We start from the raw sequence: 16,404 nt of genomic DNA, 5'->3' as shown, positions 1-16,404 counted from the left end.
AAGATTTTGACCTCTGCTGATGTGATTATTGAAGACACCTGATGTTAACAAGCAGAATCACCAAAGGAGAAAATAAAAATTTTAAGCCACCATTTTGGTGGTCAGTGTTTGCTTTAGTTGGGCTCTTGACCCCTAAACTTTTAATATTTCAATTTTGTTTGGCTGGTGTTAACGTCACTGCCAGATGAACATTGAGAAAAGGTGATCAGGTGGTGTTGGTTTTGTTTTGTTTTGCATGTCTGTTCATTATTCATTTCATCTTAGCAAAGTCAGCTGGGTTGTTTTGGTTCATTATCACTATTTTGTTCTTTAGCAGGCCGATAACAAAAAGACAGACACAGTTACCATCCCTTCCTCCACTCAAGCAGTCTCTCTCTCTCTAAACAAATAATCTTTTCAACAGCCTCCTAAGACTGTAATTTAGACAAAATGTAATATTAAATTTATTACATTAACCTTTTACCATTCACCTTTGTTATCCAGACTCTTCTCAAATCTACAAAAGCCTGTCTTCATCTTTAGCCACCACCATGCCTAACGACCTTCAGGAGTTAAAACTATGTTATAAACATATTAGCTCAACATAAACTCTTCTATACATTTTACTTGCCCATATGGCAACCAACATCATGTCCCTCATATAATTAAGTTTTGTTACTGTCTCCGCAGCAAATAATGGCAATCACCTCATGGAATCAGCTGGCTCCTGAAAGCCCACTCCCGTTATCTCTTTATCTCTAATTTTCTTCTCTTCAGGGTGTCGTCCCCTGGCATAGTTGCAGACACTTGTCACAATGAAAAACAAGCCATACAATCAATGCGGTTTCTGGTGAGTGGTATAGAGGAACTCACATTTCTGGGTCAGACTGCCGTAACATTAATTTTCACCTCACAGCCCATCTCACCTCTCAATGCTCTGCTGACCCCGGTGGCCTCCAGTAATCAGTCCTCAACTCTCATACCTTTCTCACAAATAACACCTCCATCCGGAGGTGCCCAATGTTCGTGACCCCCTGCGTTGGTCTGTCCCCTGGCCAGGAAGATCATCCCGTCATTGAGTAGCCACTCGTACACACGTACACACTGGTGACCGCTCTTTCCCAATACAATCAGTTTTCTTCAACAGAACTCAGCTGTTTTCTGGAGCTTAGGAAAGGCACGTTCAAGAGTCACCAGAGCCATTCCGATTGCCTAATAGTGTTCACAGGGAGATAGGTTAATAACAACAGTATTTAATCACTTAAATCCATTAACTATCTTAAAAGCAGCAACCTAGCTACTTAGACTATACTCAGTGAATTTAGATCACAACCGTACATTCAGTGTACTTCATCTGTAGCCGGAGCCATCGGTCCTGAATGGTGGAGACTAAAATGAGACAAAGAAGTTACTGGTCCTAAAATACGCTAATCAAAATGTCACCTCTATCGTTTAAGGTCTGTATTATTATTTTAAAGACTTCTTTAAAGTCATTCAGTTTTACATTTAAAACATTTACAAATACAAATTGCACTCTGAACGGCAATTGTTTCTTTAAACATCTCTGTGTCTATGATTCTCAACTGAAACACTGTGCTTTACTTATTATCACAGATAACAGCTTTTAGCTGACTCATTGAATGAGAGAGACTCTGAGACATTCGGACTGGTACACTGCTCTCTCATATACTTCTAACATCAAACTTTTATCTACCATCTTTTAACTCTATCCCAGCTTAAGGCATCTTTGCCAGAAATTACATGTGTTTTCAAATAAACATAGTTTTACAGTTGTCTTTTGCCCACGTCAGGGAATCTAGACATTACAAATTTCCATTCAGATTGAGTCTCTGTCGCACTGGCTGTTTCAGCCACAGCACACATCAGATTTAGATAAGCGAACTGTTTCATTACAGCCAATAGCAGACTTATCTTTTGAAAGCAAAACATCAGCTTCTAGCTCTTTCATGGTCAACACTTTTCAAGCTGTTTGTTTAATCAAATGCCTTTCTAAACATTTTACATTTTAGCAACCGTACTACTGTACTCAATTTTAGTTGTTAATTTCTCAATTACCATAGTTTAATATCTGACTTAAATTTTCCCTAGGAGTTTATCAATCTCCAATCGGGATTCACACTAACCTTTACGAGGCTATCACACTCTGCTTATGATACATTTTGATACACATACATCTTTTGCAGTTATCATTTTCCATGAGATTAGTCTCTCTATATAACCTAAACCCTTTTTAAAATGTTTAATTAACACACAATCATCCTTTTAGTTACTTTTATATATTTTATCACATTTGTTGGAGTCATTATCTGTAATTTTACCTCAACCTTTATTCATCAATTCACTTTATAGATCAAATTACTATTATAGATCTTTTCTTCAAAAGGATTCACTTTAAGAGTTCAATCCTTTGACCTTGTTTTTATCTCTTGTTCCTTCTCAGACGTAAATGTTAATATCATCATATTAAACACAGATCTACTTTGAAGCCCACATTAACACCAGAAATTTATATCACTTAATTACACTTTGTTTTTTACACCTTCTCGGTGGGCATTTACAGTTACGTGTTAGATGGTCCTGCTGACCACAATTAAAGCACTCTCTGTCGGCTCCAACTTACTGCACACTCTTGAAGCAGTGTGTGTCCCATTCAGGAATGCAAACAGAGCCACTGATAAGCAGTTCTCTGTATTCTTTTACAGTCCACCAGTGGCGGATTCAATCCCAATAGCCGAATCATAATTTTTATCATTATTATTGGCAGAACATTAATTTTCATAAGCTGCATCGAAATGCTCAAAATATTCTAAGTTGTTTTCACAAAGTTTTCGTTTAACTTTAGTCATACTTGTCCAGGGAAATTATCCCCGACCCATAATTTCATTTATAAAACAGACAATATCTTTTGCTTCAATTACTTAATATCAACAAATATCCAACATTATACATTATTGATTTCCAGAATTTTTGGTCAAAGTTGTCTTTACATTTGACTAATTTGGTATTATCATCAACAACCCTAATTACAGAACAAGTATATATCTAACATCCGGAAACCGGGCTGAATAAGCAAACTCTGTTGCTGTACCCCCAGCATAGCTGGACCCTAGGTTCAAAACACAATGGTTGTCAAACTAAAACTAAACCTAATTTCAATCATTATTTTACCATTAAAATATAGAATTTTTCCCCATTTTGCTTAATGAAACATTCCTTATCTTTATATCACATTAGTCCCCGTTAATCATACTCAATGCCTTATTTTTATTCTGAAACTCATTTTTCATACCATTTAAACAGGTAATTTGACTTCCATAAATTCTGTCAGACATTTTATTTTCATCACATATAGTTTTCTACTATATTCCTTCCATCTTTCCCTACATGCCAGTTCCTTCTGCATCCTCTGTTCTACATGCTAATTCTTTATTTTCTCTACATGCCAGTTCCTTCATTATCTAACCAGTACATGATTGTTTGCTTACAATCCCCACACACATATCTCACACACCAACCTTTTTATTTTTCTCTTCCCTCTTCCATCAAGTCTCTCACTTACAGTTCCCTCTATTTCACACAGACAGCCTTATTGCTGCTTGCTACTTCAATCCTTATCATGTAAATTTAAGTTCTCAGACATCTAATGTCATGCATCCATTTACTGGATGAAGAAGTAAAAACTTTATTTCTCTCGACAGTTCTTTTTTATCTGCCCCTTTAAGACAACAATCCATTGTTTGTCCACATTGCTTACACATGTTGAACACAGCCATAACAACCTTTTTTGTTTCTCACTGCCCTGTTCAACTGATTCTCGCACTACTTTCAGTCTAGTTGTGCTCAGTGTTCCCTCCCTGGGGAAATCATGGTATTTTTCTCAGTTTTTTCAATATCTAAAACATAAAATTTCCCCCCTAATTTTCTGATTTGATAGAAAAACCGGTGTATCAAATTTGCATGCTTACCTTGAGACTTCCCCATATTGGCTGCTTCTCTGTTCTCTGTGGATTTCTCTTCAACGCGCGTTTTCCTGATCTGTTAGGCGTCCCCAACAGACCCGATTTTTCCTTTTAACCCAAATCGGTCGGGTTGCACTATTAGTGCCCTCCTAATTAAGGTTTACCAAAAACTGTTCTGGTTCCCCTTAATTAGCCTCAGTACCTAAAAAGCCCAACAAAAGCAAACACTTATCTCCATAATGGTGGCATTATATTTTTACAAATAAAACATCAACTTCTAAACCTCTGTTATTTCTCAATAAGAACTTTTGTAGAAGAATTGCAGAAATAAAGTCAGTCTGGTTAGTAATAAGTGAAGCTGGTAATGCTGTTTGTGGAGTTGTTCAATTCTCCTCTGCTGAGATCTTCACAGATGTCATGTCTTCTTTTCTCTTCAGTTGATTTCATCTAAGACTCTGTCTGAAGTCAGTTGTAGTTGTGTTTCTCTTTTCTTTAGTCATTCTGCTTGTTAACAGCAGGTGTTCATCACTAATGCTCAATCATCCCTTAATTAATCAGTTGATTATCTCATTAACTTTGTATTTACTCTGAGCAGTGTTGATTTAACATTGGGGATTTTGCTAATCATGAAGACCTTGATTAGCTTGTTCAGGTGTGTTTGATTAGGGTTGGAGGTAAACTCTGCAGGAAAGTGGATCTCCCGGGCCAGAGTTGAGGACCCCTGGTCTAAATCTTTGACTATATGATTGATGTTGCGTTTTAGTATTGGTGATTGTAGCCCTGAGATTCTACAGTTTGAGATCCAACAGCAATATGAGCAATTTTGAAAAATCTTTGTGCACTGGAGCTCTTGTGTTTAGACGCACAAACATCAAGAATCAGCATATAATTCACAACAATGGTGACAATAAACAAACACACAGATCAACTCTGAACATCACAAAACAAGCTATTACAGTCATAACAAAACAATAGCAAAAAAAACATGCAAACAGGAAAAACAATGAAAATTACAGGACAATTCAGCTGTATAATTTATTCATACTGCAATGCATGATGGGAGCCATGGATGCATTTTGATTGGTGGCTCCCATCATGCACTGCAATATGAATCTTTCGTGTGATTGTCACCATTGTTGAGATTCATATGTAGATTCTTGATATCTGTGTGGGATTTTAAAACCTTGAGATTATGAAAGCACTGCTGGAATTAGCTACTGTAATGAATAGAACACTTGTATAATCTGTTTATAATGCTGGTTGAGTGAATCAGGAAACTACAGGATTGTAATTTCATAATTTAAACATAACCATCATGACCTGGGCTGTGTTTCCCAAAAGCATTTTAAGCCTAACTTAATGGTAGATCGATTGCAACAAAAGGTCTGTACGATCAAATTAGGCTTACGATGCTTTCGGGAAACACAGCCCATGTCATGTTTTCTCTTGCAGTAACACATGTGCTTTATAAACACAGAGTTGGAGCAGCCAGAAAAAAAACTAATGTTGAAAAGCAAAGAGTCCAGAGCCCAACTAAAGCAAACACTGATCACCATAATGGTGACATGAAACGAAACATTCCATAAAGCATTACCATCTAAACTTCTGTTCAATATAAATAAGATTGTGTGTAGATGTATGACAGAAATCCACTGGTAATAATAAGTACAATAATGTGTAAAGGCTCAAAGTCAGTATTTCTTGTGTTTCTCTTTTTTCTGTTCTTGTTGTTTCTCTTTCCTTCAATGATTATTCTTATTAACATTAGGTGTCACCACTAATGGCCAATCATCACTTAATTAATCACTTAATTATCTCATTAACTTCAACACTGCTTCAGTGTTCATTTTTAACACCCTGTAGATTGACCTATATGTACACCAAGAGTGTACATATGTACACTGTGGATTTTGCTGTGCTGATTTATAATTTGTACTCCTCAGTTAAAAATTATACCGAACATGGTCAATACATGTCTCTTATATTTGCATAATTCTAATTAAATTAGATGTTTGAGCGCAGATAATCATATATTATATATTATATCTTTACTATTATGAATTAGCAGTGTTGATTATTTATGAAGTAATAATATTCTATCTAAAGAAAAAAAATGCAAACATTTAGACACCTGGCAAGAAATAAACAATTGTGACACTTACCACATGAATCCAGACAGAGGTTGTAGAGGTTTTATGAGGAGTTTTACAGGCTTTATAGTCTTGACTTTCACTTTCTCCACTTATTTTGAGGACCTCTACATTTAGTTTCGTTCTCTTTGTTTTGCATGTTTTCCATAAACGTATTTGTGCTGTTCCTCCGGGAACTAACTCTGAAGAAGAGAGCTAACTCTCTTCTTATTAGGGATACTGTATTAGGTATTGTGTCTTAAGTAAGGCACAAAACCCCAGGTAATTTTATGGGTTTCATTTAATAACATATCAAATGGCTACTGAAAAAATACAACTAAAATGCAAATTGTTTTACTAGGCTATTTTACTTATTTCACCTGTACAATGAGCAAATACACATTGTGTGTATAGTTTAAACATTAATATAGGCTCCAGTAAAAAGCAGTTTTTCACAACTTCAAACTTCATTTCTAAAGATTAAATGTTGATTTATTTAATTGTTTCATTGGTCAACAGAAGCTTTATTGATATGTTCAGTTTTAAGAAACAGCAATAGACGTTTAAGTTAAGCAGAAGATTTGGTCACACCAAGCTTTCGCTTTCTTCTTAAATAAGTAAAGCCTATTGATAAGAAACTTTTAGAATAATTCTTCAAGGAAGACATACATATCTAATGAACAAACACGACCTGTAATCACAGTCTTGAAAGTAGTTACACAATAACAGGAATTGACGCTCAGTCATTGTGCTTTTTTGATCACCAAATGTAACTCCACACTAGTTCATTAATGATGCATGAGCACCGTTAAAATCTGATTAATAAAAGAAATAATAAACCGACAAATCAGTTAATCAAAATAATCGTTGTACATGCATTATAGAAATGAAATAATAAAAATATTGCCTTGCCTTAAAGACCTCCAAAGATGTTATAAATATATACTTGTATGTGTGTAGTAGGTTAACATGAGTTTGTCAAATAACAAGATCATAGATTAAAATAAGTAACTAAAATAGTTACAATTAAATTTGAAATAATTAAATTTTATGGTTTTAAGAGCTGAATGTTCTTTAGGGATCCTGCTCTTTTTAACCAATTATTTACACTTGTGATTTAATGGATAAGGATGTTTAAAACATTAACACAAGTGATCAAATATTTTAGAGATTGGCATAATATACATTTTTTAAATGCCCATGGCAGATTTTTTTTTTCTCGTCTGGAAATCACACTTTTAAAATTAGGCTTCCTCATAAATACAGTAAGGGTGTGAATGTAAATAGAAATATGTTGCTTTGTCGCTGTTTCGACTCATTGTTTCAGTCATTTTAAAGCTCTCTGAAGCTGAGACCTCTGGTTGGTTTAATGCTTCACACAGCAGAAGTTAGAGTATAACTGTCTTAAGTCTCAGCATATTCCAAATGTATTCAATGTGTAAGTAGGCTATGCAGTATAATTGTGTTCATTTCTAACAGTGTGTTTGTTTAGGATCACAGTGTGGGAATGAACAGTAAGACACTCACACTGACAGAGAGTAAGATGTTTTATTTTTAGCAGGAATAACACAACTTTGGTTTTGCAAAACCATAACACCACACATGCATTTACACTATTGTATTTTTAAGAGCTTAAAAAATCGTTTTGTTCTAAAAATTACACAAAAAGGCCCAGAAATTGCAATAAACTGATCTGAAAACAATAATAAACTGCAATAATTTCTCCAATCAAGCAAGCAAATACTTCAGGAAACCCTTTTTGAAACATGAAAAAATATATATATATCATCCCACATTCACTGATTCACTAATGTACAGATTAAATGCATTCGTCTTAGATAATGATGCTTATGCGAAACATCCTAGAGATTAAGTAGAGTTTACTTAGTAATGTTTTCTATAGGACAGCCACCCTTAATCCCAGTATCTATTCCTGCGCGTATATCTCGGCGGCCGGCAGATCTGACCATTTTGATCTGGTCGTCTGTTAGTTTGTGTCTCATAGTGAACAGGCAAACACTGGTTGCCAATGACATCACAAGCGACAACCACATAGCGCTCAATCATGTCTAGATTGTAAACTCTACACTGATCATCCCTTACACAGCTTTTAAGAGTGTACACTGTGAACTTTTCCTTGCTGGTGCACAGGTTGTCTCTGTCTCTGATGCCTTGTCCATTGCAGATATTTATAATGCTATTCACGTTGTTTTTACGGAGGAAGGACTGGAGAGGACATTGTCTGTCACAAAGTTTCTTCTCCGTTAGGTACTTTGCCCAAGCATCTCGACTGTTTGTATCAAAATCATATGAGAGAATATGTTTGTGTTCAAACTGATCATAAGCGTTGTTATTCAGAGATCTCTGGCAGGGAGAACTTGCAGAGTGAACATCAGTGAACATCAGAGTGACGAGGAGAACGAGGAGAACCGCAGATCTCATCCTGAGAACGAGAGAGTGACAGACACACTGTAAAAAAAGATTAGTTGACTCAACTTAACTCAGTCAAAGCAACAAGATTACTTGACTTAGTTAAGTTGAGTCAACTAATCTTTTTTTACAGTGCACATACAGCTTCACAATGAGTTCAAATCGACTATTGATAACATAATAAACAACTTCTAACACGGCTGCATGCTTTTCTGAATATATCTCTATATGACTAAAGTAATAATAATAATACTTTCTTTAATACTCATTAATATTTCATATTGTGTTTAATATTTGTATGTATTAATAATAATATTTTACATTATACTAAGTTTTTATTAAACCACAGGAAGCCATCAAAGCCGCTCTTTTGATGACAACAGATTAATAACTTGATGTAAATATTCATCAAGACTAGTTGTATAACAGATTACAATGGGAAGATTAAAGAGTAGATGCATTATTAAGATGATCTTCAGTATCTGAACTGTATTATTTACATTTGTACAGTATATAGATTTACCTGTGTGCTGTTCTTGAGCTCGTGGAAATGAAAGAGTGTTGTTGAGTCTGAGCTGGAGTTCAGAAAGTGTGTGAGATCCTCATTTGACTGAGTTTTATTGAGTGTAAAAGAGGAAGGAGTGAAAATGCACCCGTTTCTTGGTAATTCATCACAAACACAGTTATTGCAAGTAAGCAAAACTTAGAGGATGTTTTTGCATCTTTGAGATTCTGCCATTAGGAAATTCAGTAACACTTTTGGTATCACTTTACTTCGATAGTCCACTTTAGACATTCTACTAACTATAAGTAACTTTGCAGCAACATTTCAACTAACTGTCATTAGAGTATTATTAGACTCTCTGTTTAATATCTGCTAACACTTTATTTTGTTGGTCCCTCAACAGACATTATACTGACTATAAGTAACTAGTCAACTTATTCTCCTAATCCAAACCTTAACACTTAACCATAACCTAACAGTCTACTAATACTCTAATGGGAGTTAGTTGATGTAGTTGCAAAGTTACATATAGTTACATTACAATTACATTAGTCGAAATAAAGTACAATTAGGTTCCAGTTGTTGACATTAGTTTACATGAACTCATGATTTCTGTTGTTTTCACAGTATTATTTTGTATTCTCAACAGTTCTGTACTGTGCACACAATTGACAGTAAGTTACTGTAGATTTTCAATGCATTCTGGGAAATTATCAGTTACTGTAAATCTAAATACAGCAGCGCAAATTGACCGTGAAAAACACCACACAAAATTTAGCAGGTAAAATTGCTAGTCTACTAACGTTATTCTTACATAAAACACTGGGTGATCATGCACTAACACTCTTCATTTCTGTCAGTGGGCGGTGCATGAGAGCGCTTTTTTAGTTTTCTTTGATGTCAGTGCATCGTGTAGCCTAACGTTACGTCTTCTCTGCCGACCTGGAACGTCGTCATCTGGTGAGTAATAAATCTTAATATTTTCATTCAGACATGGATTCTATAGCTTATAACTTCAATGTTAGTTGAATAGCTAACCGCGATTTAGATATTAAAGGTGTTTCATTTATTTTCAGCATTTCTGTGTGTACATGATACTAAGGTTTCGATGTGGGACATGTTACTGTAAATTTAAATACAATAATACGAAATGACCGCGAAAAACCACCACAAACTGCCATTTTATGAAGAACTCTTAAGCAACTTTGAGAGCGCCTTTGCCTCGCCTCGCTGTCTGCCTGCAAAGTTTTCGCCATAAATATCTGGTTAGTGATGAATCTTTATTTTTTTATGTAAACCAAAATTTCAGTAACATAGCATTAACGTTATAGTTTAATGATGTGAGCTATAACGTAACGTATAGGGCCCTATGTAAGTTAGAAGCGGATTTCCATCGTAGCTTGTAGGCCTACTTGATTAGTAAATGTGATTTTATAAGATTGCATATAGCTTCTTAAGGTCATAATTAACTAATCATTTGTTATTTACCACGTGAAGTCGGTGGAATCACTTGCGCATTCATTATTTAACTTATAGGGTTGGGAATTGAAAATCGATCAATGTGTCCTGAAATCTGATAACCAAGGTTACACTGTAAAAAAAGATTAGTTGACTCAACTTAACTAAGTCAAGTAATCTTGTTGCTTTGACTGAGTTAAGTTGAGTCAACTTATAGTGTCAAGTTTATTGCACTTCAAAACACGAGTTGACTCAACTTCCTGTATCAAGTAATGTGGACTGGAAAACATTAGTTAAGAGAACTAAAAAAAAGATGTTGGTTGAACTTATGTTGGTAAATGGACTGCATTTATATAGTGCCATCCAGCTCGTCGGGAGCAGCTGGGGTTTGGTGTCTTGCTCATGGACACCTCGACACTTGGTCAGGTGGATCCGGGGATTGAACAACCAACCTTCTGGTTTGTAGACTACCTACATGAACCACTGAGCCACTGCCGCTCAGATTTTATCAAGTTAGTTTACAGAAATTACTAGATTTCAAAAATTTAAGCAAACTAATATCTACAAAGTATCTACATGAGAATTGAGAATTGGCCAGTCAAACTTAACACTGACACTCTGGCGGCGCTAGCCAGCTGAATTAACAGCGCTCAAAGTCGACACTCAGAGGCTGTGTTCAAAATCATATCCTATACCCTCATTCACTATTCCCTACATTAGATCACTAATATAGTCCACTTGACTGAGTGAATAATTCAGTTAATTTTCAGTTAATTAAGTTAATTGAGACCCTGATAAACACCTGCTGTTAACAATCAGAATCACTGAAGGAGATAGGAACAAGAAGAACAGAAAAAAAGACGAAATCAAGATAAAAGACATTAAATCTTAGCAAAAGATCTCAGCAGATGAGGATTAAACATCTCCACAAACAGCAATACCAGCTTCACTTATTACTAACCAGACTGACTTTATTTCTGTCAGACGTCTACAGAAGTTCTTATTAAAAGGTGACAGAGGTTTAGATGTCATTTTATTTTTATTTGATGTTACCATAATGGTGATCAGTGATTGCTTTAGTTGGGCTCTTGACACTTGACTTTTGAACATTAGTTGTTCTTTGGCTGCTGTACCTGTGACTTTAAAATACATCAGCTATGGCACAAAGCTGAAGACAACAGGATGACAATGACTGTTTGTTAATAGTCACAATCATCATATTATGGCCTGATTTACTGATCTCATTTGCTGTCTAAAGTTGTGAAATGGTGATGTCTTGTAGTTTTGATTTTGTTGTCATTATGATTTTCCACGCTAGATTGAGATCTAGCGTGGATTAGATGTAAAGAAAATAATGTTTTTAAAAAGGTTATACTCCGAACATTTTGAACTTCTTGATCAGCCAGACACACACAGGCATCTAATTGGTGTATGAATCTCAACAATGGTGACAATCATAAGTTTTATGCTGCAATGCATGTTGGGTACCAAAAAAAAAACATGACTCCCAGCATGCATTGCAGCATGAATAAATTATGCAGCTGATTTGTCTGGTTATTTGCTTTAATTTTTACTTTTTTTTTTTATTTTTGCTTTTGGTTTTGTGTTGACTTTTAGTTGCGTATTTTGGGATGTTAAAATTTAATGTTATCTTTTTTGTTGATTGTCGCCATTGTTGAGATTCATACACCAATTATTGATGCCTGTGTGTGTCTGGCTGATCAAGAAGTTCAAAATGTTCTGAGTATAACCTTTTTAAAATCATTATTATTTTCTTTACGTCAAATCCACGATAGATCTCAATCTGTAAAATCACAATGACAACAAAATCAAAACTACAAAACATCACCATTTAACAACTTTAGGCAGCAAATGAGATCAGTAAACCAGGCCATTACATGATGATTGTGACTATTAACAAACAGTCATTGTCATCCTGTTGTCTTCAGCTTTGTGCCATAGCTGATGTATTTTAAAGACACAGCTACAGCAGCCAAAGAACAACTAATGTTCAAAAGTCAAGGGTCAAGAGCCCAACTAAAGCAATCACTGATCACTATTATGGTAACATCAAATGAAAATAAAATGACATCTAAACCTCTGTCACCTTTTAATAAGAACTTCTGTAGACGTCTGACAGAAATAAAGTCAGTCTGGTTAGTAATAAGTGAAGCTGGTAATGCTGTTTGTGGAGATGTTTAATCCTCCTCTGCTGAGATCTTTTGCTAAGATTTAATGTCTTTTATCTTGATTTCGTCTTTTTTTCTGTTCTTCTTGTTCCTATCTCCTTCAGTGATTCTGATTGTTAACACCAGTTTTGTTTTCCTTTTTTTTTTTTTTTTTCCTTTATTTATTTTTAAACAGGGACAATGCAAAATATACATTAACCTTAAGAGGAGAGATGCATTTTACCAGGTTATAGCACTTGTGCTAATTTTCACCTGTAGTCCCTGGGCAGGCTGATGTCAACAGATACACATATTAATAAAATCATTTCTCTCAAAAACAGCACAAAAAAACACAATAAAAGAAGAAGAAAAAGAGTCACACCCTTCATTCATTCTTCAACATTCATTTACAAATACCCTCTCACATACACGTCAATTACAATACATTATGCAAGCATGTTTGTTTTAAAAGAAGCCATTTTTTGGCCCGGTCTGAAAAAGTGCTAAAATGTACACATGTGGTCAGCTCCGTTGGCAACTGATTCCATTGTCTGATGGCCACACATGAGAAAGCTGAGCTGCCGAATGCTGTTTTACACTGAGGAATCCTACACTCGCCCCGGACAGTGGATCGAGTGACTCTAGTTGCAATTTCTGAGCTCAGTGAAATAAACCTTTTTAACGGAGGGCCTGCAGTACCATTTATTATCTTAAACAAAAGACAGATATTTGAATATATGACTGTATTTTCAAAACTTAAAATACTATGTTTTTTAAGAATATGACAATGATGAAACAACCTAGATTTCTTGTCATGAATCTTAAGAGATCTTTTGTACAATGATTCCAGGGACCTTAGTGCTGTTTTACATGCTTGTGACCAACTCGTCATGCAGTATCGAAAGTGCGGAATTATCATCGCATTCAGATATAAATTAGATGCATCTATGGTCAAAGAGTTCCTAATATATCTAAAATGTGCTATGCTAAACAAGCTGCAGTTGTTTATCAGGGTCTCAATTAACTTAATTAACTGAAAATTAACTGATTTATTCACTTAGTCAAGTGGACTATATTAGTGAACTAATGTAGGGAATAGTGAATGAGGGTATAGAATATGATTTTGAACACAGCCTCTGAGTGTCGACTTTGAGCGCTGTTAATTCAGCTGGCTAGCGCCGCCAGAGTGTCAGTGTTAAGTTTGACTGGCCAATTCTCAATTCTCATGTAGATTCTTTGAAGATATTAGCTTGCTTAAATTTTTGAAATCTAGTAACTTCTGTAAACTAACTTGATAAAATCTGAGCGGCAGTGGCTCAGTGGTTCATGTAGGTAGTCTACAAACCAGAAGGTTGGTTGTTCAATCCCCGGATCCACCTGACCAAATGTCGAGGTGTCCATGAGCAAGACACCAAACCCCAGCTGCTCCCGACGAGCTGGATGGCACTATATAAATGCAGTCCATTTAACAACATAAGATCAACCAACATCTTTTTTTTAGTTCTCTTAACTAATGTTTTCCAGTCCACATTACTTGATACAGGAAGTTGAGTCAACTTGTGTTTTGAAGTGCAATAAACTTGACACTATAAGTTGACTCAACTTAACTCAGTCAAAGCAACAAGATTACTTGACTTAGTTAAGTTGAGTCAACTAATCTTTTTTTACAGTGTAGGATTCGGATAATTGTTATAAAATTTAAATTTCGATTCCTCTTTTTGATTCACGCGCGCTCATTTTTATGTAGATCACATTTTTCTTTTGCACGTCTGTGAGAACCTGACCTGGCGATCAGCCAGAACCTTGCGCGCTTATCTGAACTTCAGTTAATAGGCTAACGTTACCTGATGGACATAAGTTAATACCGCGAGAAGCGCTCAGTCAAAAGCGTGCATTTTTGTCCGAAGACAAAGCTAAGTATGACATTTATTGTCTGCTACAATATCGAAATTGTTGTTTTAACTATGTGCAACTGCAAACTGACTTGTTTCTTATTTCGAACAAAATACGCCTTGAGAGTCCACAAGCTTAAACTACGTGATGAAGCCGATTAGAATGCAATTAGAATGACTAACGTTATAATAGGTGCCCTTTAAAGTAAAGTAAGTAAAGAGCATATATTTAAATACACATGTATTTATATATATATATATATATATATATTATATATACATATATAAGGATATAAGAAGATTGTAACTATTGCTCTCTCTCTCTCTCTCTCTCTCTCTCTCTCTCTCTCTCTCTCTCTCTCTCTCTCTCTCTCTCTCTCTCTCTCTCTCTCTCTCTCTCTCTCTCTCTCTCTCTCTCTCTCTCTCTCTCTCTCTCTCTCTCTCTCTCTGCGCATGTGCGGAGTGAGTGTGGAAGGAGCCGGTTGTTGGGAGTGAAAGTATCTCTTTGTTTGAGTGAGATTTCTTTACTTTCCATTTCTTTATTCATTTTTCTTATAACTTATTTATAGTTAATAGGTTTAGTTTTTCCCCTGACTTCGGTCAGAGGGTGAGGTAAATGGGGTTGGAAATGGCGGATCTCTCACGATTAACAATTAAGCATGGTTGTAAGTGTATGCCTGAGGCCGTGGTATCAGTGGTGGAGGATTGCCTGATAGCTGTGGAGGATTGTCTGAGTGCGGCGATCGGTGGTGCTAATATAGTTTTAGTTTAGTTTATTAGTTTATAATGACGTGGACAGTCCCTTTTGATAAAAAGAGCAGCTTTAGCCTATACGGCTAATTTCCAGCTGTAGTCCCCGCAGTTGTCAATAGGCATACATCAATTAAAAATACATTACAGATATAAAATCTGCCACTCGTATGAACAAAGCAATTGTGTTTTTTCTTAGTGAAAGCCAAATGGTGGATGAATTAGTTGAAACCGGGTTGATAATCAAATACATTTTTGTGCCTGTTTTGCCTTTGTCATGCCCAGCCAAGAAAGTCATTTTATCGAACATACCTCCGTTTGTTAAAAATGAAAAACTAGAGCAAATTCTCCAGAGGTATGGTAAAATAGTAAGTCCTATTAAAATGATTCCTCTTGGATGTAAAAATCCCGAGATTAGACACGTGATGTCTTTTCGGCGTCAGGCGTTAATGATTCTGAATTCTCAGAGTGATCCATTAAATCTGTCGGTGAAGTTGAGTATTGAGGGAAAGGATTACACTGTGTTTATAAGTTCAGAGTCAATGAAATGCTTTGTGTGTGGTGAGTTTGGACATGTCAGACAAACCTGCCCGAGGCGAGACAGGCCAGCTCCGGCTGCAGGTGCGGAGAACAGCGAGAGAGCGGCCGGCGCGGATGTTGCTGCGACCGCTGTGGCGTCAGAACCGCAGCCGGACGGAGCGCTCTCTGCGGTCGGTGATGTGCCCGAGGTGAGACCGGTGCTGGAGGCCTCTGGAGACGCCCTGGCGGGGACTGTTGAGGAGGCGGCCGGGCCGAGTCATGCTCCCGCTGTAACGCAGCCGGAGACGAGCCCGGGACCGGTGTGTTTGCAGCCCATGCCTGAAACTGAGTTGTTTTGCGATGGAGGACAGGCGCAGCCTGATAAAATTGAGAGTGATACTACAACTGAAGAAGCGTTTAAACAGAGTAAAGATGACATTTTATCTCAAAACCATGTGGATTTAATGGATGACTCTGACAATGAGCACGATGATACGGAGTTAATGAGAGATTACGCAGCGGATTCGGAGCTCATCTCTGGAGGTAAGACCAAACTTTACTCGCTTCAGCAGATCAATCACTTTTTGGATACTA

The 16,404-nt window shown here is 36.3% G+C and overlaps 1 protein-coding gene and 1 long non-coding RNA gene across 2 annotated transcripts in view; both read right to left on the bottom strand.

Annotated features, from left to right (window-relative positions):
• The window catches only part of LOC143736473 (salivary C-type lectin 2-like), a 318,478-nt gene that overhangs the window by 187,628 nt on the left and 114,446 nt on the right, over positions 1-16,404 (bottom strand).
• LOC143736528 (uncharacterized) lies at positions 7,623-9,132 on the bottom strand. The gene is made up of 2 exons (XR_013203471.1): positions 9,042-9,132; positions 7,623-8,531 (listed from the first exon to the last, which is right to left on the bottom strand). It is a non-coding gene; the product is annotated as an uncharacterized LOC143736528 (long non-coding RNA).

This window comes from Siphateles boraxobius, unplaced genomic scaffold, assembly GCF_051911475.1.
Source record: "Siphateles boraxobius isolate OS27281-9 unplaced genomic scaffold, OSU_SipBor_1 130, whole genome shotgun sequence".
Lineage (NCBI taxonomy): Eukaryota > Metazoa > Chordata > Actinopteri > Cypriniformes > Leuciscidae > Siphateles > Siphateles boraxobius.
Note: the sequence above shows the minus strand (reverse complement) of the source record. Positions and strands in the feature narration are given on the sequence as shown.